Consider the following 25,643-nt stretch of genomic DNA (forward strand, 5'->3'; position numbering starts at 1 on the left):
AAGTTTTTTAAAATAAAAATAAATGGATTGTCATTACACGTCCATCACACAGTTTGCACTTGGAACCTCTTTATTTGATATATGAGTGAACCAGTGTAAATAAAATTGCAAATTACATTGATAGATCGTGATACTAATTACGGTAATGCAGTAAATGAAAAGTATTTGCTTCAGTGGAACAATCAAAGAGAGATATTTATTGAAATTTTCGCCCTCTAATTATAGCATTTCATCTAAAATTACTAAGACACCAAATATTAAATAATACACTTATTATCTATATTAAATAAATTTAATATTAAATCCATTCAGAAAAATAGGAAAATTTAAATTTAAAAAAAATAATAAATCTGCTTAAAGCTAAAGTAGAATAAAGTAAATCTCTTCCTTTATCTTATGTCTTTCAAAAGAAAAATAAATGGATTGTCATTACGCATCTATCACGCAGTTTGCGCTTGGAACCTCTTTATCTGATATATGAGTGAACTGGAGTAAATAAAATTGCAAATTATAGAGATAAATCGTGATACTAATTACGGTAATGCATTATGACGAATAGTATTTGCTTTAGCGGAACAATCAGGGAGTGGGGAGAACACATTAATTCGTAAGAAATGTATATCTGAATGCATTGGATGATGTTAAAAAGGGACAGCAATGTCGAGTTTTTCCCAATTTATTAAAGGTATAGAAAAATACCATTTCCACAATTCAAAGCCGAAATGTGCAGCTTTCAAAAGCTTGGAGAAATTATTGTCCGTCTTGGCTAGCATTTCTAAAGCTTGATAGGAAGGGGAGGGGGTGATCTTAGTTATCTTTTTCCATTCCTTTTTCCTTTCTTTTTCTTATATATTCCTTCTTTTTTTGTCTCAGTTCTTGGGCGACGTCGTATTTCAATTCCGGTCAGGATTTTCGTTTTCAAAGTTTTCTCTTTCTTATCTCAAATCAGAAAAGAAGAAAATCGAAGGAAAGAAAAATAATAATGATACAAAAGAAAGAGAAAAAATTCCTTCCATCTATTTAGGGTTGCTGGAACCGTTTTATCGACAATCATGTACTAAAATATCGGACATATCAGATTCGGATAAGCTTACCAATTTCATCCTGTAAAGGGACAAAAAAGAAAGGATGTTCATTGGAATTACAGAAGTGAATAGTAGCTGGAATCCTCTTGGTCATTCCAAGAGGAGTTTCTAGGGGTCAGATAGCGAATATACTTCGATTCATCAGTAATCTATTGTAAGCATCAGCGAAAAATTTTATGTTGCCAAACAAAACATGTCGTATAAGACATCTCGTGAATTTCGATAAAATGCTAAAAAGAGTCGTAAATAAGCATAAAGTAGAAAAATTTTAAATTACGCTTTAAAAATTTTATTCTTGTTTCGAATTCCAAACCAAATATAGTCTATTTTATTTCTAAAATATAAATAAATGGTATATTTGGGAATAATGACCCGTGCATTATTCGGATAGAAAGTATTGGCAATTTGGATGCATTGGCAATGTCCGTAAAAAAAATTTTTTACCGTAAAATTTTACAGTAATACAGTAATATTTTAAATTAGAGTGATTCAGTGATTTTCAGTAATTACTACAGTAAACATTTCGATATATCAGATTTTTCGGTCCATAACATGTACCGGTGGAAATGGATTTTATGATAAAAAGTACCAGCAATCTGAGTGCCGGTACTCAAATTTTCCATTTTCTTTTTACCGTAATGTTGTTGCTGCTTTAATGAGACTGTTAATTTTAGGGTATATTTACAAAATTGCTTCAAAGAAAATAAAACATAATAAAGAAATCTCAACTGATTTATTATTCAATATGCCTTTCTAGCAACATATTGAGATTAAGCCTCATAGTCAGGTATGAATACGCTAAAAATCGAGAGAAAAAAAAAGATATTACTCGCTCTATAAACAAGTACAAGAATTCCATCTCTTTTTACATCTATTATGCATTGTTTCTAGTTAGTTTATCTAGACTTCGTGCTGCTAAACCAGATATCGCTAATAAAATATTAGAGCTTGCCAAATGAATTTTTATGAGATTCGTCATGTTCAAAATTGATTCACGTATAACAAATTCATCACTGTTTCTTCATCAAAGAACTATTATTAAAATTTAACTAATCTGAGAAAAGTAATTAATGATCTAATTAAGAGAAAATTATTTAGATCAAAGATAAAATAAATACCACACAACTCCTTAACAATTATCTCGGGCATATGAAAAAAGTTAAATCAACTATCATATCAACCATCCTATATACAAATGTACAAAACACTCCCGCAGTCCCACAAATAGCACAGTTTGTATCTATCAACCATCGTATATACAAATGTACAAAACACTCCCGCAGTCCCACAAATAACAAAACTTTCAAAAAAATATTGGCAAACTTCCAATCACGGCAGATTAATATTATTTTTTGTTTTACTTCCGGCCGAATAAAAACGAGATAAAATAAAACGTATAGACGAATTCTGCTATGCCCGAGTTTACTCGGGATAATAAATATTTGCAATATATACATATCCGAGTTAACTCGGGATAATCAGGGAAACGGTTAATAGTCATAACATGACATTACGATGGATATACGTGTATTTTTAGATTTTTTATTTTAAGTAAATAAAGAAGGTAACCATGAACAAGTTATAAAATTGATTCTTTAAATTATTATTACTTTTAAAAAGAGCAAGTATAAGCAAATGGAACTGATTTTAACCTTAATATATAGCCTGAATTAAAAAATATTACCATTTTTTTTAAATTTTAATAATTAATGTTAAGGGTGAACTTAATCCAAACAAAGTAAAAAAAAAATCTTGTTTAAATAGCAAGCGTATTTACATTTTTTTTCGATTTTTTTATTTATTCTTTATGTGGGATTTGATTTTTATTTTATAAATTTACTTTCCAAATTACTATTAAATATCAGCTGAGAAGCAATTATACCATTTCGGAAACGCCTATTTTATATGAACACAGTAAATAAATAAAATTTTACTGGTAATTATTTTAAATGATTTTCATTAAAATGCATTCAAACATTAGTTTGTTATGAATTTTCTATAGTGCAAGCATTAATTGAAATTATTTAAGAAAGTTTATGATGATCAAGTTTGTGGTGTTAAATACATTCATTATAAAAATTAATTCATTAACTAATAAACTCAATAAAATTAAACAGATTAAATAGTTTATGCTCTCGGATCCCAATCGAATCTGCGTTTAAATTCGCATAATTTTTAACGAATAACACATTACTTATTCTCGTGCTTTGTTTTCGGTGCCTTTTTAGTCTTTTTATCAGTTGTTTAAATGATTTCACATTAAAATCTGCTGGTTGGGCTATTTCAAATTTCCATGAATATTTATTAACTTTAAAAAAATATTTAAATACATTCATTATCAATTAATTAATTCATTTTTAACTAATACATTCCTTAAAATAAAATACATTTAATTTAATTTCTCAGATCCAAATAGAATCGGTCTCTAAATTTATAAAATTTTTAAGCAAATATCACATCACTACTTCTTCCTATACTTTGTTTTTCTGAAGCTTTTTTACTCGTTTACCATTTCTTTAAATGACTTCACATTAAAATTCATGATATCTATTGTCAAGACTATAACCGAAATCTTAATAAGCCAAATGGAGCGTTTTTATTTTGTTTCAAATTATCTATATCATAAAGTCAAAGTACTCAACCTTTAATAAGAAAACTATACATTGTATGCTCCTTATATCTTTTATTATCCTCAAAATCATCTACAGATAGGCAAATGCAGTGACTACTAATCCTTTCATTTAAAATAGCAACAAAGCAAAATGCTAAAGGATTATTTGTTATGCAGAGTATAAAGCGGAAGTTGTCGATCTTAGAGATGAGGTGGTAACAGTGGAACTTTCTCCTGATCACGCAACCTCTTAACTGTCGATAATAATCATATATTTCCCTTCCTTTTCATCGTTATCAGTCTTTGTGTATAGATCTTCTTTTAGTTTATGTTATTTTTATTCCAACAGAGAAACATGAAATAAAAGTAAATGAGCTTGTTTAGATTGCTATCAGTAAGATTATTTAAATAAATAATCTTCTTGATAGGTTTTGCAAAACACTGGAGCCGCTTGGTTTTGAAATTAAAAATACATGTTTTTAATGTGGTACTGAGGAATTACAATGGTTTTTAAAATCGCAATTTAAATACCATTAGTACGATTTTAAATTAGTTTAAATTTTCACACTCAGTCATGTTTTATATTCATTGTAAGGCTTGATTGTCAAAAAATAGAAGACCATGAAGAAGAAAAAAATTGACTACTCTAGGAAAAGAAGTGTGGTCAAAACTAACAGAATATGGTAAAATTTACCATGCTTCTGTCTCTATGGGAACATCATAAAGCTCAGTAATTTTTACCGAAGTGCTTTGGTAATGATTTTGGTAAAATCAACAGTAAAATATGGTCCTATAATATGTGATAAAATTTATTAAATATTATTTGTTATGAAAGAATAAAGCCGATCTTAGAGATGAGGTGGTAACAATGGAATGGGAATAATGGTGATAATAATAAAGGCTTAATTGTGGATAATAATCACATCGTTCTCTTCTTTTTCATCGTGATCAGCCTTTGTGTATAGATCTTTTTTTGTTTATGCACTTTTCATTCCAATAGCAAAACATGGAATAAAATTTAATGAGCTTGTTTAGATTCGTATCATTAAGATCATTTAAATAAATAATCATCTCGGCAGGATTTTCTAAACGTTGAAGACGCTTGACTTAGGAAATGAGTAACACTTTTTTTTTTAAATGATACTGGAGATCTGCAAAATTTTTTAAAATCGTAACCCTTCGAAGACCTTAAATTAATTTAAAATCTTACACTCATTCGTGCTTTCTATCCTTTCTAAGGTTTTATTATGAAACAACAGTAAACCATGAAAAAGAAAAACTAAAATATGACTAAAAAAATGCACCAGAAAAAAAACTCCTCAATAACTAATTAAAATTTTACTTCCGATTCCAATTGAGCCCTTGAATCCAAATTTTATGTAACTACATTATTACTAAAAAGTAATTATACGATTTTTACATAATTAATTAATATTCAAAGTTTAATTAAAAGTTTACTGAAGGAAACTTTCAATATCTTCTATATTTTTAATGCAGTAACATACAAAAGTATTATTATAAATAATAATCAATTGTATCATGTATCAATAATATATATAATTGTACAATAGATACTCAGGGGCTTAATCTTTTGATATGCTAAAATATAAAAAAAAATGATAAATGACAAGAATTTAATAAAATTTTTAAAAAATCCCTATTTGGAAATTATTTGTAAATATTATCATATCACAATACAATAATAAGCGTAATTATTGAAATTTTGAACAATTTTTGAGATATTTAAAAGTTCTAATATTTCTCTCAATAGTATGAAGTAGAAGATCATTTTAATTTAATTCTGACATAAAAGTATTTTTTTAAATATCTAATTTCATTAGAATAAATGTGAAGATATGAAATACGTATACCAATTCGAAAAATTTAAATATATTGAATTGGGGTTCAGCTACCCGAATTGAATCAGTTTTTAAAATTCATATAATTAATATAATAAATGCTGTATCATATAATAAATGCTTCATATAATTCATATAATAAATGCTGTATTTTATTTTAGATTTTCATTTTCACAATTCACCAGAAAAATGTTGTTCCTTAGTTTATCTGTCTCTCTCAACAAATATTATTGAATTGTCTACCAGGAACTCACGTCTCTATACACTATAAAAAAAAGTCTGTTCGTTAATAATTAGACAATGAGGGTACCGATTTAGATTGTGTTTAGTTCTGAAATTTTTGAATTTTCAAAGAGTGGTTTACAAACAATCCTTTCGACGCCGTATAAGTTTGACGCAACATCGAAAATACGAAATTTCATTGATGAGAACCATTGCTATAAATTAAAACGTATGTTGTCATGGAAACAGCATCTTTACAAAATATTTATAAGAAAAAAAAACAAATGTAACCACTAGAAAAATGAAATATTCCTAAATCTCAGTAAACTCCTAGTTTAAGCTCAGAAGTAAAGCATGCTAGAAACAACTATATAAGCTAATGTAAGTTATCAAAAGTTGAAGAAACTTTATATTTCACCGTAAGCGGTAATGTTAACCATAAATATGCTTATTCATATTCGCCCAAAGGTTATTTCAATTTCAGGGATATTAAATTTAATAAATTCTAAAGATAAAGTAATTTTATACCAACCATTAATAATAATAATTAATTGTTCATATGACATATTGCACCCGTTTTTTTAATTGACTATTACAAAGTTGTTATTTCTTATTGAATGATTGTTGTCAAGTTAGGTTGTTTTAATATATTTGTATCGCTCTCATATCATTGCGATCGAAAAAATTTTTAAGTTGCAAACTTATACTGATAAAAAAGACTAAAAAAAAAATAAAAAAGAAAAACTGTACAAGGTGAAATCCATTTCGAACGTATTAACAGCCTTCATTTTAAATTCCGAAAATAAAATGTGTAAATAAAAAATTCAAGTGAAAAGTTACTTTTGCACCTTAAAAAACCGTCTTTTACAAAATTCTTCGAAAGTATTCACAGCAACTACCCATGAAAGTGCTTTTAATTTACAATATTTTATAAAGGAGATTTAAATAAAAATGCTATTCAAATTGCCCACTTTGCTCCCCCTCTCTAACGTTCTCTTAAGTTTTAATTTGTTTAAGTTTTTATTAAACAATAACTTGTTCAAAAAATGGTTAATATTGACATATAAAAAGTTAAATATTTTCCTTTGTTCTTGGAATATTTTTTACGAAATTTTTAAGTACGCTTTTGAGGGTTAATTAGGCAAAATAAGTGTTTACCAGTTATAAAAGTGAGTACAAAAACAAAATTGTTTTTTTCTTCCTTTTTACAGAGAATTGGTTGCAACCAATAAGAGAAAAGCGAATATCCTTTAGCTTTAGGGGCGGGAACTTCCATGAATAACATCCGGGAATAATGTAAATCAACTTAATTCTTATTCTAAGCGTTCTTTTAAGTACTGAACAGGACATAAAATTACTCATTATTATTCTGAAAGCAGTTAATAATACATTTAATTCATGTGAGAATATTAAGATATGTCTGACAGCTTTCAATTGTTTCCTTGAACAACTTCTATAATGAGTACAATAGTTTCTTTTGACATTAAAAAAAAACTGTTTCGTCATTATTTAGTTTAATAGTAGCTAAAAATACCAGGAATCCAACTAATAATATTAAAAGTACAAAAATAAGCGCAAAAAATATAAGTAATGTAATGATCGATGAATATGATTATAAATTTTGACATATAAAAAAAAACTAATTTTTATTATTTTATAAAAGAGCTGATTTTTACATATAAAAAAGCTATAGCTGACAATATTTGCACTTTTTATGAAAATTACAAATACTAGGTAATTGTGACCAAATATTTTTTTTAAAATTTCATCAGCGCCAATAAGCCACTCTAAACTACTGTTGTGAAAACGCGAAATTTTCGTATGTATATATATGTATGTATATATATATGTATGTATATATATATGTATGTATATATATATATATATATATATATATATATATATATATGTATGTATATATATATGTATGTATATATATATGTATGTATATATACAGTCGGACTTCTATTTAACGAACTTCCATTTTGCGAATTTCTCTATTTTGCGAATTTTTTCTAGGAACCAAGAACATCTTGGAAATTTCTGCGTAAAATATCTTCCAAATAGCGAAGTGAATTTTCTATTTAACGAAATTTTCTTTGAGATCCACTTTTCTTATTTCCCAAAATATTTCAGAACATTTCAAGCATGTTAACGCATTTTAATGACCTTGAATTGGTTTTTGAAGTCCCCTCAACTTTTAGAGAAAGCAGTAAAATCCCTTTCTGCTTGCATTTCTAACGAAAAGCTCAGACAAAATTAACGGATTTTATCAGTAGCAATTAAACTTAAGAATGCATGTGGTAATGTATGTTTGAAATTACTTAGCAGTTATATTCTTATACAACAAATAAATACAGTTATAATTTTATACATAAATTTAGATTTCTTTTTTTAGTTGAAAATGTATGTAGCATGATAATGTAACACTGGATAATGTTTTGCTCTATTCTTGTTTTCCATACAGATTTCTTTTATGGCTAAGATTTATATAATAAATAGTAGATACTAAGTTTACAAGATAAAGGTGTATCAATTTGTATTTTAATTATGTCGAGTGTTTATGAATTTAAAACCTATTTCGTGTTTTTTAAGTATGTCAAAAGGTGATTTTCTATTTAACGAATTTTCCATATAACGAACTTATTAGCGGGATTTATCAACTTTGTTAAATAGAGGTCCGACTGTATATGTATATATATATATATATATATATATATATATATATATATATATATATATATATATATATATATATATATATATATATGAATTACAAATTGCGTACAGCACCCTATTCCCCTTCCGCTTTCATTGACACTTCAATTTCAAAACAAACATAAAATAACATCAGCCATGAACTTCAACTTTAACTATCTCAGCTGTCTTCAGAAATACTCTGAGGTCTACGACTGAACAAACATCAACGACTAGCAATTTCTTATCTGAGATCCTCCTGAATCTGAATGAGGTTGAAAGAATTATCATCTCACAGATAAATTTTCTCATCAAACATATAATCTTCGTGAATAAATCGCAACCTCATAAACTCTTTGAAAACAGTGAGAGAACACATTTGGTGTTGGAGATCAGCCAGAGGTGACTTTTTTTTTTAAAAAATATATATATATATATATTTACATCTATATATTCAGAGTCTAAATATAGCGTTGGGTTTAGAGCTGTTGCTGAAATGTTTCTGCTTTTTATTCTTCTTCTGTTTGCCATTTATCTATCTATCTATCTATATATATATATATATATATATATATATATATATATATATATATATATATATATATATATATATATATATATATATATATATATATATATATATATATATATATATATATATATATATATATATATATATATATATATATATATATATATATATATATATATATATATATATATATATATATATATATATATATATATATATATATATATATATATATACATACATTTTAAACTTGTTAACGCATTTTATGGGGAAAATGACCCTGAATTGATTTTTGAAGCCGCTTATCTCTTAGAGAAAGCTGTAAAATCCCTTTCCTTTTTTGTTTGCATTCCATGCAGGAATTCATGACAAAAATCAATTTAATAGAGAAAGCATAACAGAAATTTATGAAGCATGGAACTATGATGTTACAGATCGTACTATTCGTAACAAATTTGCTAAAGCTGTATTCTTAATCAGCGTGGAGAATTTGGAAAGCGCTAAGGACGAGGATGACATTCCTTTATAAGAAGTGAAAAAATGCGGGTACAGCTAAGAGAAAACCACGAAATTTATGATGAAGTACTAATTAATGATTTTATTTTATTGATTCTGAGGCTACAACCACAGATATATTAACTGAATCAGATACTTTGGACAGTGGGGAGAAAAACAATACAGCATTAAATTATGGTAAGATAAAGACAGAAATGATGAGGAAATCACTGAACCTTCGTATAATAAAATCATTAGAAACAATTAGAAACAATCATTAGAAAATTAGTCGATAATAACTTACAAGATAAAGTTGTATCAATTGTTATTTTAATTATGTCTAACGTGTTTATGAATTTAAAACCTGTTTTGTGTTGTTTAAGTATTTCAAATTGTCATTTTCCATTTAACGAACTTTTCATCGGGATTCAGCGACTTCGATAAGTAGAAGTCCGTCTGCATATATATATACGGACAAATTGTAATTTTTACACTAATAAATACCATGAAATTACTAAATGACTCTGATTAAAAAAAATTATTGTAAAAATTAAGACATACTATTTTACGGTAAAACGGATTTTGTGGATCATGCACTTAAATTGTTTTATACCGTAATTTGCTCCGGAGTGATTTTCAGTGGTAACAAACTTTTCTAACCTTACTTTTTATCACTCTATCCCTTCAAATATTGCAGGACTCTACATCTTTCACCTTAGTAAATACTTAAATATTGAATAGTTAATATTTCTGTGGTTGTATATGTAGGGTTCCTATAGGACTCTTAAACAGTGGTAAAATATAAGCCTAAGTTCGATCATTTAATAAATTTGCAACTACCGTTATATGCTAAACATATCTGTATTACAACTGTGATCTACCATATTTTAAATCGCAAAAATATCTTAAAAAAGGAGCTAGTATTAATGCAAATTTACTATCATTAACAAATCAATGTTGACATGTCCGCAGTAGCCATACATCTATATGTCTAAACTAGCCTAGAGAAGTTATTAGTTTGATTAAATTCAGTGTCTATTGGTTAATTAAAAAAGGGCAAATGATAGTAAGAAATTTGTGAATGCCGCACGTAAGTTACATTTTCGTGGGCATCAAATTATATTAAATAGCTGCATTAATATGGATTTGTTTAATCTAACAGAATTGTTTTTGCCTTCAATTTAATTTAAATATTATTAAATTTAAGTATGCTTGCATGTTTTTTATTTGAAGTTAAAGGATAATAACGAAAAATTATTAACACCGCTTTCAATAAATCTATAATGAAATAATTTGGGTTCCTTTTTTTTTTTTTTTTTTTAACCTGATTATAGTCTCTCTGAAAATGTCACTTACCTGGCTTTTCCCTACCAATTACACGCATTTTATTGTGATATAACAAAGTACAAATAATGATTTTTCGACAATACAAGTAAAGGTTAACCTCCTGAAGCACTGCTGTTAATTTTGCTAATTAATTATAACAATACTATTATGCAAGATGTAATTATATTTAACAATTAGAAATATATAAAGTATTTAAAGTTTTTTCAGCTGACTTCAAATTAAACTTTGCATATTGTAATTACTCTTTAAAAAAAATATTGAGCACGAATCGAATAGGACGTCAAATATATATTGTAGTTAATGATGTGCTTTTTTTCCCTCTGCATTTTTAATGTGATCTTTTAGCGTGCTTTTTCTTTCGGAGATTTTCCCGGTACTTTTTTTTCCGTGATTCGTTTGACAGTTGACCATAATTCTTAAAGTTTTAATTTTTAACCGATATAACGTCACCCCATCACTGCTGACGTTATATTTACGCAACAGTTTGCAGTGACGTCAAGACTATACATAAGAAATTGATCGAAAATTAATGCTTAAGCTAAATTGATAATTCCTATTGAGACTAACAGCTCAAGTTAAAGAAATATTGTAAATGCATAATTTTAGGTCAAAATATAACTACTATATTATATTATAAATACTATATTATATTATAAATATACTATATTATATTATAAATATACTATACTATATTATAAATATAGTGTAGTGAACACGTACATCTCTATTTCACGGAAATATATTTAAATAATTAAGTGATCCAGGTTTTATTTTTTTGAAAAAAGTACACGAGAAAGGAGGTAAATGGGTTAAAAATACCCTTCAACTGATTCGAAAGCTTGAACTGAAGTAAAAAAACTAATTCCACTAATTGTAAATAATTTAAACATGTTTATAGAAGGCCTACTTTTCTATAGACGAAACCTCTAACATTATTTAAATTTTAGAATTAGAATTTATTTTTTACCAACTATTCTTTCACCCCATCTCAGCTGGTGTTTACGCAACAGTTTGTAGTGATGTCAAAAGTATGTTTTTAAAAAAAATGATTGAAAATTAACGCTTAAACTAACTACAATTTCAGGTTAAAAAAACATATTATTAATGCATAGTTTTTGATCAAAACATAACTACTTTTTTACAAATATATTTTAGTAAACACGCATGTTTCACCGAAATAAATTAAGAAATTTAAATTATCGAGTTTTCTAGGTTTTAGCATTTTGTACAAAGTATTCGAGATGGGAGGAAAATGGATTAAGAATACCCTTTAACTGATACAATTTTTACAATACAATTTTTTTCGACTGAGTATAAATAATTTAAATTTGCTCATAAAATGGCTACTTATCAACAGATATTTCATATAGATTGACACTTTTCCATTTCTACAGAGATGCCATTGTTGTGCTTTCTGAGTAAATTTTTTTGCAGTTTCTCAGACTTACATTTTGACCATTTGGCGTAGAATATTATTAAACATATTTTTCATAATTTTTTCATTATTTTATATTAATTTAAGTCAAAATAGGTGAAAAATATTATAGTTGGAATTTTAATAGTTTATGGTTATGAAATACAACATGAAACACCTGTGTCTTTTTCTGCATTTCAGCTTCAAACACGGCTCACTTCCGCACAATAATTTTTAAAATTTACACTTATTTGCAGTTATTTAGATCTAAGAAAAACAGTTATTTATCATTGAAATTTCCTTACTTTCAAAAAAATCAATTGTTAATAAATTTTTGAATATGATTGAAAAAAATAAACTACAAATTTTGGATTTTATATTTTAAAACAAATATAATTTTGATAATCTAACAGATTTTTTTAATAGCAATTATATTGCTTTTTACGCTAAAAAATACCAAAACTCATTTTCACTTCTAATTAAAGCGTCAGAAAAAAATTTATAAAAAAGACATCGGCATCCCAAAGGGTTGAGAAATAAATAAATAAAATCTTTCGGCACAAATATCTCATTATTAGCTTTTATCTTACGGAAAGAAGAAGGAATTTATCTTCTTCTCATTGTATATTATTTTCTTTTAAGCAAAGTTGTCGATTTGCTATGCTTTGTAAAATAAGTAATTTCTAGTGATTGTGAAGTTTGAGTTCCTTTTAGTTTAATAAGTTTGATTTTACGTTTTCTTTTTCAACCATTGCAATTCAAAATCTGAAAGCCTCACATCAAATGAAACAGTTTTGCAGTTATTTTGGGGTAAGGCTTTTAGAGATTTAGTATAATTATCCCTTGTTATATCATGGTCTCTCAATAACAATAATTAACTATATTCTATAATTCTGTATTCTATTCAATTCCCTATGTTCTAAAATTCTGTATTCTATTCTATTCCTAATATTCTATAATTCACTCCACTCTAAATTTATAAAAACTTTATTGGAAAGCGGAGCAGTTGGTTTTTCTGCTTTAAGAGAACAATAAAGAGAATTTATGTCTACAAAATCACTTTTTATTTACAAGACTTGATTTGTTTCACTTTATATTTACAAAATGAGTTTGAAGGTCTCACATATTAAATTTATTGAGATACGTACAAGTTTAGTATTTTAATTTTAAAATATTATTTATTTTCATGCGATATTGTTCAAAATTAATAGAAATTCTTGAAATTAATTAATTCATTCATTTAGGGCTATTTATTTTTCATTTTGTTATCAAAACAACTACTAATATTTAAGAAACGTTATTTTTGTCCATTCATTTCCACTTCATGTTGATTCAATTTCGTTAATTGCAGAGAAAGTGCTATTGTTAGAGTTACCTCCCATATTTTGGAAGTTGTATTTTTTTTAAAAATAAAATAATCACTATTGTTTATTACTAGAAAATTAGTGGGTTTTAGTAAAAGTAAGCTTTAAAAATTCGTATTAATAAAATTTTTTTATTTAGGTAATCAATCCATAAAGCAGAAACTTAAAAATTTTATTTCTTTGAAATTTAAATTTCAAATATAAACCTGTTTTTTGTAAAGTACAAAATAACTAAGCGCAAAACAACATTTATAGATACCATTATGATTTTCACTTATTCTATTGTTTTAAATTTTCAATTCATTAGTTATTTTATTTTTCACTTCAGTATTTACATTGTTGAAGCAATTTTAATTTGTTTATTTAACAGTAAACAATTCTATTTTATTATTTAAAATATACGGCATTAATTTAATTTAAATTAATTAATTTAAAACTTATTTATTTAAAACATTAATTAAAAATTGGCATTAATTTAAAACTTTTACAGTCTTAAATTGTTAATCTATGAAAAATGTATTGAAGTTCGATTTGCTCTTTTTTTCTTTAATTTTAGCTCAATTTTAATTTGAAAACAATTCTGCAGTTTTTTTTTTAAGCTAAGTTTATTTTTAAGTCTTTTTATATGACATGTATGGGTATGTTTTAAATCTATGCCAATTTTGATATGTCACACTAATTCATGTGTTTTAGAAGAGTACTACATTCAGTGGTTTCAAGCGAAGCGTTCAAATTTTCAATTATAGAATCCGCAAACCTTTATCGAAAAGACCGCACACATTTACGATGAAACGCATACTCTTACATGCATCAAACCAAAATTTCCTTTTATAAATTAATAATTTCGCTTTTCAATATTCATTGAACAAAAATAATTGACATACAGTTAACTTTATTAGGATCTCGTTTTTTATTTACAAAGCATTTTTATGGTAAGTACAGAAACGCTAGTCACTTATTTACCAAATTTTTATATAAAATACAGTAGCGCTGTATCACATTTATAAAGCATTTTTAGGCAAAGTACTCGAACGGTTTTTCAAATTTGTAAAGCGTTTTTTGCCAAAATACAAAAACATTATATATAAAATGTTCATTTATAACACCAAATTTTTTTTTTCATATTTATTTAACGCATTCATATCTAGTTATTTTAGTTATGCTATTATTCATATCATATCTAGCTATTTTAATTATGCTATATATTAACTAGCTATTTTGGCCATAATGGTCAATTTTATCTAACTTAGATTGATTAGGCAGATATAATCACTATACATTTTATATTATGTATATTTAGCTAGTTATGTAAGATATTATGTATATTTCATATTTATATATATTTAGTTATGTTGGATACCTTGTTTGATTAACTATGTTCTCTAGTTAGTACAGTTTATATGAGTTTTTTTTTATCATTCCTAAAATTATGCCATGAGAGTATGCTTTCAAACTATGAAATACAAGTATTTCAAATTGCCATGATTAATAAGAATAAACAGAATAATATTAAACTAACGAATTCTTAATTGAAGTTACAGAGGTGAAAGCGTAGAAGTAATGTATATATATAAAGCAGGAAACATTGATATGAACTATAAAATAGAATTATTATAGGAATAAAAATAAAAATAATATAAATCTATATTTCTTTTTAATTTTAAAACGTATTCGTGAGTTTATATTCGAATTACCTTTCCACTACAATAATAGCTTTTAAATGTTGTTATTTCATTAAAATATTTCAACTAAAAGGAAAAAGCTTTTTTCGCGTGTGTTTTTCTTTTTTCAGTGGTTGAGATGGAAGATCAGTGCAAATGAAGCAACTTATTTAACAATTATTAAATTCATCAAAAATCAATTTATTCATTTGTGATTTTATGATGAATATCTTTGATAAAATGCTAACATTGCTTCACTAAATTAAATCGACAATCATGATTTCCGCGCCAATTTGTAATAAGTTCTTTAAAAACAATTGAAATAATGTAATTAATTTGATACTTTAACAAATAAATAAATAACAATATACTATAAATAAATTTGATACGTTAACTTATGTTGCGTACATTTCCAAAACTTTAAAGGATATGAATTATTTCGACACTTATATTCGACTGCAACTGTTACGATAAACAGAACTCTTTATTACATAAGAAGAAATGTTCTGCATGACACTATAAAATGAATATTGGAAAAAACATAAGCAGGAGAAATTTTTCAAAAATTAAAAGATGCTACATGGCACTATAACATTAATATTAGAAAATGAAAGAATTATTAGAAATATTTAACGACAGAAAAGTTGCTATATGGCATAGTTACAGTAATGCAGAATATGTAGTCGAGAATTTCTGGAGCAGAAATTTCATTTTATATATGCTAAGTTAACTTATAATATTCTCATAATAAAAAAATTTTAAATTTTGAAAAAGTTAATAGTTCTGAAAAGTTTATCAAAGTAGTAGTATTAGTATCTGAAAAGTTTATCAGGGACTAAATCATTTGAGCGTAGTGTTTCTATTTTATTATATCTAAATTAGCTTGAGAGTGCTTACAAAGTATCCTATACAAAGTGAAAAACCACTGTCACATATTTATTTAAAGTACTGTTTTATTTAAAGTATGTCATGCATGTAAGCATTTTCTTGATTACATTGTTTTTGTTTTATTTTGAAAATTGAAATATACTGTATGGTCCCACAGCATGAATATTAGCACTATAAACAATATAACTATCTGATAAATGAACTGCATCACACAATATGTTTGATTTTGTTACCGTGCTAAGTGATAACGAACTTTCATATTGATTTCAAGATTTTCAAAATACGATGAATTCATTTTAATGAAGAAAATGAACTCTTCATTGTTAAAAAGGACTGTTTTCAACTGGAAAATAGCAATACCAATGATGCTATTTTTCTTATGCAATTCAAAATATTCATGTAGAAATAAATGATTTTTACTATAATTAGATTTAATTATAATGGGACATTTTTATGTTGTTGGTTGAAATTTCACTTTATTGTTATATTACACAATGGCATAAAAAGTATGGTTAAAACTACCAGAATATGGGAACATATGCTGATTCTATAGGAACACCAAAAAGCTCGGTAACTTTCACTGAAGCATTTTAGTAATGATTTTGGTAAAATTAACCTTAAAAAATATAGTGTTATAATACGAGATAAAATTTATTAAATGCCGTAAAATATGTTAATTTTATCATGATTCATTAGAGCATGGCATAAAAGCCATTTATTCCGACAAATTGAATTTTCTGTTTTCCATTTTTTACTAAACTTGCCGTAATATAACCATAATTTTAAAAACCAGAATTTCGGGCAAACTGATACCAAATATTTTAGTTAAATAATACTAATAATAAATACCAAATATTTTAGAATTGATTACAATTATATAATTTAAATTCTAAATATTTTGATTTTATTGCCAGAATTATGGTTTTTCTTACCAGAAATGTCCCTACACAGTACGGTAATTTTTCCAGAATTTTTTTCTCCTTGCAATATTTAACATTACAGAATTCTATATTCAATATATATATAAATTTTAAAATTGTAACATCGTTTCTCTCACCAGAAGATTGAAGAATCGCTTGATTAATCATTTAAATTAAAATATGTAAAATAATTTGCATTATGATTTCTATAACAGGTATGAACTAAATATCAAGTTTCCAAGATATGACTTGAGATTTAGTAGATTGTGTAAACTTGCAAATTGTGGAGAAATATTTGCAGAAATGTGTCTGGTGATATCAATAAATATTCAAATAGTCCAAACAAATATAAGAATAATTTTAAATTGATAAAATTATATTTTCTTTTCTTGCATATGAAAGTAGTACTACTTGCACTTTCTTAGCATTCGGAAAGAACTGTTTAAAATGGGCAATGACTCAATAAAATCGTATAACCAAGGATCTTGCGAAAGGAAAGTTACAATCGTAAAATTTTTATGGGCTCATAAATTTAATTTGTATTCCATGAAATAAACAAACAAATGGGAGTATAAAAGCTGAAGCATAAAGTCAACAGAGTTTCTATTACTGTGTTTCGTATTACCTGGATATGAATGTCTAGAAAATCTTGAACCAAAGTCCTTATTTTATTTTTAATTGTGGAACATCAAAAAATTGGTTTAGATTATGATGAAAAGTTTTTCCGAATTGTGGAAAGGCGGCGACACTGTTCAGACTTCAGACCGGATGTTGACATGCCATTTAATACACAAATGCTAACTATTCAAGATAGCTGGTCTGCTCCCGCCCACCTTATTATCCATATCATTACCAATATATCCAGCCCCCTGTCAATCAAAGTTTGAGCTTCACAAAAGACTAACTCTACAGTATTCGAAACTTCTACAAATATTATGAGTAGCTTTTATTGTGTGGCAAAACATCAACAGAATAGAAGTACAATTTATGCAAATTTGTCAAAAGAATTTTTAAAATTATTCTTATTACTTATAATATATTATTTGGGACCCCCCAAACCTTTTGGCCCTGATTGCATACCAACTACTGCCATTGGTCCAAAAGCGCAAGATGGCGGATTCTGCTCTTCTCTGCTTAGAAACTTAGACCAATCAGAATCCAGATAAAGTCTTTTTATTGCTGTAATCAGCAACTTTATGTCTTGATAATATAGGAGAAAGTAAGTTTTTATTTGATGAGATGTTCCACTAAGTCTGGCTTTCTTTAAAGCTAGAATAGGACAAGCCTTCCTGATAGCGTACCTCAGAATCTGCAGAAAAGGCAAGGAAAGACAAGCACATACCAAAGGTGTACATTTCATATACATCTTGACAACATATTGAGCTCAATACAACCCAGAAAGAATAATTAGAAATGAGGACTAAGATCGTCTACAATAAATACACACCATTTTTTTATAATCAGGTAAGAATTTAAGCCTCTGTTTTGAAATTTTGGTTAATGCATCTTAAGCCTAACTCAAGCTTCATTCTATTAAAACAGTCCAACATTCGTAGTAAAAATACGTGCATAACAAAAGCATATTACGAAGTTAATGACGGATGTATTAATGTTTCAATTAAATTGCTTAATTAGTTTTTTACGATGAAAAAAAAATTTATGAATGTATATTTCATATGAAGATGTTTTGGATTTTGCTGATATAAAAGTATCTATTGCTCTATGAAATGTTTCCAATGTCTTCCGAAACATTTATCTTAAGAAATTTGGACAAAAAAATTATCTTTTCAAACATTTGTTGATAATTAAAATCATTGCATCATTTTTTTTCTATTCGTTGACATTGCTCTATTCTATTTGTTGCTATTTGTATGGTAAATAGAAAAAAGAAATATTATTAGATAGCGGACTATATTTGAGTTAAAAAATCGCATATGCAATCAAAAAAAAAATATAAAAATAATACATTAAGCATTAATATAGTAAATGCGAAACAAGTATAGTATTGCATAGTCATAAAAACAATACATGCGTATTAGAAATTAGTAGCGTAACTCATCATCTCTTACTGATTTATTGGCACTATTATATTAATATGATTTCTACACACTTATTATATTATTTAAGTATACAGTTGTGCTTCGTTTTGAAAATAACTAGAACTGTAGAAGACAGAATTGAAATTAGTATGAAAATAAGTAAAAAAATTGTTAATGCTTTGTAAAACACTGCTTATTTGAATACAGACAACCAAGGTCGCGAATAATGAAATCATGATTAGTATAAACAAGAAAAAACGATATTACAAAAATATAAGTCATTCAGATTTCATAGATGAAAAATCAAGTTTAACTTAGAAAACAACTACTATTATTAAAACAACTTGTAAATGTTATTTTAAATCTAAGTCTAAAATCTATCTATGCTTATGTAAGAGTCTATTGCTTATAAGAATACATCTAATATATCAAACTATGTATAGAAATCTTAAAAAAACTATTGGAATCTTAACAAAAAAGGTAAATACTATGCGCATCTATATCATTTGCTTGCTGTGATACGTACATTTATATCTGAGTTATTAAAAAAAAAGAACTAAAACATAAGTATGCATGCATGAAGTATCAGTATACATATATAAGTATACATATACGTACAAAGCATAAGTATATTTGCTTCTTGTAAACCGAAAACCGCACAATTCTCTCTTCTTGAAAAAGCAAAATGAACTGGAATTAAACCACAATAAAACTTTCAAGGATTTGATTATAATTCAAAAATAAAGTTTGATTGATCTATTTATTTATGGAATACGTTAGAATATTTTAAAAAATATCATTACGAGTACTCAAGATATTAAAATATTAGATATTTTAAAGAAGCTTTAAAAGTCATCAATTGAATTAAGTAACAAAATAATAAAAAGTCAGTTGAAAAAATATAAAAAAAATTCCAACGATAAAAAAAAAAAACTTAAAATTTCATTACTAATATTACCGTAAATTAATATCAATAGATATAATTTCTCTTACAAAAAATTTATATTGCCAAGTTTATTGCTAATATTACTAATGCACTAATATGACTTACATTTAATATTGAAAAATTTAAGCCTATAAGTTTGTTTTGATAAAGCTTTATCTGATTTGTAAGAGAAAAAAAATATTTCACTCAGCATTTGTAAATAAATGTAAGGTATAATTGTTGAAACTATATAAAATGGTATATGAATTAAAATGCTTACACTACATTAAAACAATACTTCCACAATATATACTGTCTTCAAAGGAACTATAAATTCTTGAATTTCATCAGATTCTAATTTTCTTGTAGTTTATCAGCGCAGTTTCAGCAAATTCAATTATCTATGTCCAGTTAGCCTATAAAAATACAATATTATTTACTCTGAATGTTGTCAATCATTTGAAAATTTCATAAAGGGTTTAGCATTATATAATAAAAATTCAAATGCAATTAATAAATAATTAAAATTCAATTATCCAGAATGCGTTCTTTTGTTCTACAGGATTCAGAGGAATAATTCATGATTTGAAAAAAAAATTAGTTACCAAAACAATTTGTATCAGTAAACTATTTTTCACTTCTTTTGTTATCATAAATGAGTTTTAATTTATTATAAACGGAAATCATTTCTTTATCAATGATTTTAAGTCTCCAGGTTTATTTTTAAAAAAATTATATTTATAAAAATGTACTTGTTTTTGTTGGATAAAAACTATGATCCTTTTCTGTAACAAATTTAATTCGTCATTTCTGAAGACACTTTGAAAGGCGAATTAAAAAATTGTTAAAAAAATACATGAAATGATAGATGAACTATATTGTTAAAATCTGAAAAATATTGCTAAAATACTGCACTAAATTAATACACTTTCATAGTGAGCTAAATTAAAATATGTAAACAACAATTCTTTAACATTGTGTACTGCCTTAAGAGATAGTGCACTATAAACACTTGAAGTTGATTCTATTGTCTTATATTTCAGGAGTTACAAATTCTTATTTTCTTGCAATTAGTCAACACAGTTTATTTATCAGATTCAAAAATCTATCTTATATTAGCGTGTAACAAAATATTATTACATTAGGTAAATATTTAGTTTCATAACGTTAAATATTTTTCAAAAATTTTTGTTCTGGTCTTTTTCGGATGAAAATTCCAGATCAGTGTTTCTTTTCAGTTATTATTCAGGTCAAAAAGCACATTTTGCAAGGAAAACCTTCAAAATATATAGCAACAAAAAAAAAAAAAAAAAAAGTCAAATATTAGCAAATACTTTTGAAAAACACATAATTTGCTAAAGTTTTAATGATTGAAATACCAAAATATTTAAGCTTAAGTCTTAAGAAAATATAAAATCTGAATTTGTATTTTTTTTTCAGTATTTATTAGTTTCTCTGTTTCAAAACTCAAATAAATCATTGGATGTAAGTATTTTTTAAAATGCTTCAGTTTATGTATTTGAGGAAAGCATTGAAAAAGTATCACTTGCTTTTGAACAGTAAAAATTATTTTTTACTGAAAAAATTATTAACTAACAGAAAAATTATTGAAATTATTAAATTCAAAACTATCAATTAACAGAAGTGATATGATGAGGAGACAGTGATATAAAAAATTTAAAAGCTGCAAAAGAACATTGTCTTTAAAGAATATTTAATAAATTCATAAGGCTTTTTTTTATTATCACTCTCATGAATTAGTTCATTTTATATTGACTATTTCCTAATTTAAACCAATTGCCAAAAAGGATTTTTAAAAATACACCGAAAAAAAAAAGGAATGGCCAAAACTACCAGGACATAGTGAAATTTGCACTGCTTTTGGCTCTATGGAAACACCAAAATTCTCGGTAAATTTTATTAAAGTGCTTTGATAATGATTTTTGAAAATTAATTTTAAAATTAATTTTAAAATTTGGCAATATGTTATAAAATTTACGATATGTGATAAAATTTGGTAAAAGTTATAAAATTTGATATTGTTATCATGATATTTCAGAGTATGGCATATACACCATTTTTTCGGTTAAATTTCTTTTTCAGTTTTATATATTTTACTAAATGTGTGGTAATGTCAACTGTAATTTTGAAAACCAGAAATCCCGGTAAACATATAAGAGAAAAATTACCAAATGAATGGTTTAGACATCGTATATTTTAGTCTTATTAATCAGAATTATGTGCTACATATTTATTTATTTATTTATTTATTTGAAAGAAATGCCATTACTATACAGTGCGGTAATTTAACCAGAATATTTTTTCATGTGATTATAAAAGATTTGAATTACGTAGTAAAATAATCTGCTATCTCTTACATTTGGGAATATTATTAAATATTTATTGGTATTAATAATTAAATAATATATTATTACAAATAACATATTATATCATTTTAATCTTTATAGGTATTTACTAAAGGGCAGATCTGCAAAATGAACCGGCAAGAAACATCATTAAAAAGTGGTGGTAACTATATTGCGTATTATTTACATTCTCTGCATTGGCATATGAAAAATATAATTATTGCAACTAAATTTAAGCTCCTTTTAACTCTAACTAAATTCAAAGTTTTAAATATGGAATAAAATAACTAAATTTTTAGTTAAAACAAAAAAGTTTAAAATTATTCATCATTTTGTATTAATTATGGGGATTCCAAAATGAGGTTTTATGTTCTTACGAAATTTGAAAAGGAGAATTGATAAATTAGTGACTATCATTACTAATAAAAATTTATTATAAAGTGGAATACGAAGTTAATTGATCATTTAGGTGATAAATGCGATAAAGGCGAATCATTTTTCTCATTCCACCAAAGTTGCGAATTTGCACATAAAGACAAGTAAAAAGATTTTTTTACTAATACTCTTAATTATAAGCAAATTTCAAGAAAATTCAGCATCTTTAATCCTGAAAATAGGTTAAAAAGTTGCATGGCTTCCAATCTAAAATAAAAAAGAAATGTGATGCATTATTAACTTATAAAAAAATATATAATTAATAAATTTTACATAATAAGAAAAAAAATTGAAAATAAATCTATCAGCCATCTGTTTTCTGTGAAAAGTACGATAGAAATACTGCACTCCTTTTAAAAATATGAATTTCTCGATTGTGTCTATAATAGTTTTTATGTTTATTGTTTTAAAAATGAAAATACTCGAAAAATTCTTACTAACTTGAACAAAAAATGACTTTTTCTATCCTAAAACAAGAATTAAAATATACACTACAAATTAATGGAGAAAACAAATAGCGATGCATATCAAAAAATGTAACAGTAAGCTATGAAATAAATGTATTTTATATATGTGTTAAATGTATTTTATATATGTGTTAAATGTATCTGTTTTCTCATTTCAATGAAAAATATAAGAAATCCAGAAACTATACATACTGATCTAGATTTTCTTATTACATTAATTATTTTATACAGTGTTATGAAAATGCTAACAAGTTTGTCGTAAAGGCATGTTTTAAAAAGTTAAATTCTTCTAATTTGAATTATAGTACTAGTTTTTCAAATTTCGAAAAAAATCTAAGCGAATATAATTTTTTAAATTTTCGAAGTAATAATCACTAAATAATAATCACTTATAATAATAATCACTAAAAATAATAATCACTTATTCGTTAAAAATTAATAAATCATCACTGAAACACTTTCTGGTTTTATTAGAAAATAATAACGAAATGCTGTAGACTACTTCAAATATGTGCTTGCAACATAAGTACACAGTAAAGAAATTTGCTGCACAGTTGCCACCATTTTTGGTGTTGAGGTCAACTAAATGCATTTTTTAACATTAATGGAGCATTAATGGCTGCACAGTTGCCTGCTTTGTAAACTAAATGTTTCTGCAATTAAGCCATTTAATCTATTCTAATGCTCATGAAAATGTGTGCTGTCAGTAAACATTTAAACAAAAAAGTAAATAAAAAATGTGACTGCACATATTCGTTATTTACTTTTAAACTAGCATGTTTTTTCACTTTAAAACATTTAAGCTTATCTCAACACCTAAAATGGTGGCAACTATACTGCTGTGTTATATAAAAATTACGAAAGTTACAAGAAATTCATAATTTAAATTTTCATATATTTAGCATTTTTGTATGATAAGCTACTCTGACCAAAATTTTTTTAACAAAAATAAATTTTGTTTTATGAAAAATTAGAGTGTTTTGAAATTCTATTCTAGAGTTCGTATCGGAAAAAAATGCGTTAAAATTAGCGCACTATAGGGTAATGACAGTTCTATTAAAGTAGAAAAAGCTTGCTTTCAGTTAATAAAACCAAAATATACTGTATTTAAACCTTGGCGATTTAACCATTTTTTAGATTTAAACCATTCACCAAGATTTAAACCATTCATTTGTTAATTTTTCCATTCATATGGTAAAGGTTTACCGAAAAAGGTTTTCTAAATTATAATTCTTATTACCACACAATTAGTAAAAAACACAAAACTGAGAATTAAATTTAATCGTACAAATGATTTTTACGCCATGTTAAGGTATCAAGATAATATTACCAAATTTTACTACATTTACTAAATATTGTCACACATTATAAAACTATTTTTTATCTCTTATTTTATCAACATTTATCGCTATTATTATATTTATATATAATATAGTTACATTTTCAAATGCGTTAAAAATTATTGCACTGTTTGGTGTTCCCATAGAGCCAAAACCACGAAAATGCTTACCATATTCTGGTAGTTTGAAAATACTTTTTTGTCTCGGTGTGAAAAAAAGAAGTTACTCGCTACTTTTTAAATCCATCATGAAGCACTTTCATTGTTTTTTTTTCAATTGCACGGCAAAATACAAAACAATTTTTACAGTGCACATAAAAATACATAATAGCATATTTACAATACCTATTTTTCTTTAGTTAATACCTCAAAAGTAATATAAACATCGATTGGTAAATATTTAATCTAAAATTTAAACACGTTTTCATTTCTCATTAATCAAAACCGAATACAACGAACTCTTTGTTTAGGAACTTATAGTTGCTACTTGTGGACAAACTTATCGGCGAGTAATGAACCTATTGTTTGATGCGGCTATGAAGTCTATTCCAGCAAAAACATAAACTTGTCACTAAATAATTTTCAACAGGAATTTATGAAGTTTATTTCTTACTTTTTTTTCGATGCATTGAAAACAAAATCGCATTTTTATTAAGAATGACATTTCAATTTTGATAGTTTGTGCATAATTTCGGTTTTATAGTTTGAAATAATATTTAGTTTTAAAAGTGTTAAAAAAAATTTAGTTTTTAACTTGCTTCATAAATTTAGAATTACAGTTCAATAGATTTCAGAAAATTTAAAAATCGGTAACAGAACTTTTAACATATTTCTGGGAGAAACAGGTTATTTTTATTTACCAAAATATAACATAATAATAAAATATACATTTTAATTACGAACGGACGTTATTATTGTTCTTTGCATTCTAATGACTGCTAACATTAATTTCCATGGAGTGGACTTCCATGGAGTTT

General features: G+C 25.8%; 1 protein-coding gene across 4 annotated transcripts in view; it reads left to right on the plus strand.

Annotated features, from left to right (window-relative positions):
• LOC107457033 (homeotic protein ultrabithorax) overlaps nucleotides 1-25,643 on the plus strand; it is a 234,285-nt gene that overhangs the window by 76,195 nt on the left and 132,447 nt on the right. For 2 of the 4 annotated variants that reach the window (XM_071187998.2, XM_071187996.2), the window contains exons 2-3: nucleotides 18,369-18,559; nucleotides 22,528-22,588. The gene's annotated coding sequence lies outside the window, so the exon portion shown is untranslated. Of the gene's footprint in view, nucleotides 1-17,687; nucleotides 18,560-22,527; nucleotides 22,589-25,643 lie in introns of those variants that run through there. The other 2 variants (XM_021148683.4, XM_087155972.1) reach the window with 2 other exon arrangements.

The sequence above is a fragment of the Parasteatoda tepidariorum genome, chromosome 12, assembly GCF_982258835.1.
Source record: "Parasteatoda tepidariorum strain Cologne lab strain chromosome 12, Ptep-v5.0, whole genome shotgun sequence".
In the NCBI taxonomy this organism is placed as follows: domain Eukaryota; kingdom Metazoa; phylum Arthropoda; class Arachnida; order Araneae; family Theridiidae; genus Parasteatoda; species Parasteatoda tepidariorum.